Source organism: Olea europaea, chromosome 5 (genome assembly GCF_002742605.1).
Source record: "Olea europaea var. sylvestris chromosome 5, O_europaea_v1, whole genome shotgun sequence".
Taxonomy (NCBI): domain Eukaryota; kingdom Viridiplantae; phylum Streptophyta; class Magnoliopsida; order Lamiales; family Oleaceae; genus Olea; species Olea europaea.
Genome location: NC_036241.1, coordinates 4,723,640 through 4,725,219, shown reverse-complemented (window position 1 = coordinate 4,725,219; position 1,580 = coordinate 4,723,640).

Here is a 1,580-nt window from a genome sequence, read left to right as displayed (position 1 = left end):
ATCCAAATGGATGGAAATCGTCCATTTGACCGTTAGTTGATCAAGAAAAGAAAATTTTGACCTATTTTGACCAAATTAGAATGGGTAAAATTGTAACTTGATAATTACAATATTAAATAAATTGAACAAAAAAAAATCAAAAAATCAAGAAAAAAAATCAAAAAATTAAGAAAAGAAATTAAAAAAAGGGTTGTTTTCTTCAACCTCCCACCCCACCTACCCCACCATCTTTGTCCCTAAACCAACCATCAGCACCTCCGCCTCCCCAATAAGCGTCTTTCCAAGCTCTCCCTTTCTGCCACCACTCCAAAGAAAACCCCACTTATCTCTGCATCAATGGAAGCTGGAATTGGTGTAATGGGCATGAAGCTAGGCATGATGTCATTCTTCGACGATTCCAAGGTTGTAATCCCCGTAATCGTAGGCGAATTCCGGGAGGGCAACATTTTTACTCAGGTCAAGACCGAGCTCACTAATGGTTACAATGTGGTTCAGGTCGGGTATAGGAGAGTCCGAGACCGAAAATTGACGAAATCGGAGATTAGGGCTGGACATGGTCCGGTTCGGTTCGGTTTTAACGAGAACCGAACCGACTCAAAATTTTCGGGTATTTAGTAAGTGGAACCGTCGGGTCCAAATTTAATTATGGAACCGTTCGAGTTTGGTTCCATTCGGTTCGGTTCCGTATTATAATTAAGGTTTTTAATATATACAAAGTTACATTAATTTAATTAATGATATGTTTAATATTAGCTCTTACAAATAACGTAGTTCAATTTTATGTGTCTTTTACGTCTCTTTTTACTGAATTCTTTATAAATTTGATTATTAAAATCACAGGAAGAGAAAGATAGCGAGCTCAAAATAATTAAGAGAGATGTTGTAGAGCTTGAATTTGATTTTCTCCAATAGAAACGACACTACAATAGAGTAACATATTTGGATAAAATTGAGGTCAGTTTGATTAAGTTGATTTTGAACTGAAATTTAGAAATAGAAAAATCATATTTTGTGGTTTGAATTCAATTAATTAGTTAACAAATTTATTTAGAAAAAATAAAATAATTTTGCTTATTTAAAATAAATAAATTAAAAAAATTAAGGAGATTCGATTTTTATTGGGTTCTTCGGGTCTTTGCCTAGAACCAGAACCGAATTGTACCCGTCAGTTCTTGATTCAAATACCCGTTCGGGTATTTAATTTGAGAAGAACAGTCGAGTTCTTGATTCAAATACCCGTTCGGGTATTTAATTTGAGAAGAACCGTCGGGTTCGATTCGATTCGATTCGGATTCGGTTTGGTCGGTTCGGTTCGGGAGTTTTGTCCAGCCCTACCGGAGATGGGTATCTGGAGAAGTCTGGAATTATCCCGTTGCGCCACTTGCAGGAATTTAGGCTCCAGACTGTCGGTGGGTTTGAGCCCAACCAGAGACTTTCAAAATTTACTTTTCTTGGTCAACTAACGGTCAAATGGACGGTTTCCATCCATTTGGACTTCGGGTGCGAATTTTTGAAAGGTTTGGTACCTCCAGTGGCACAAATGAAAGGTTTTGACAAAGTCTGCTAATAAACGAAAGATT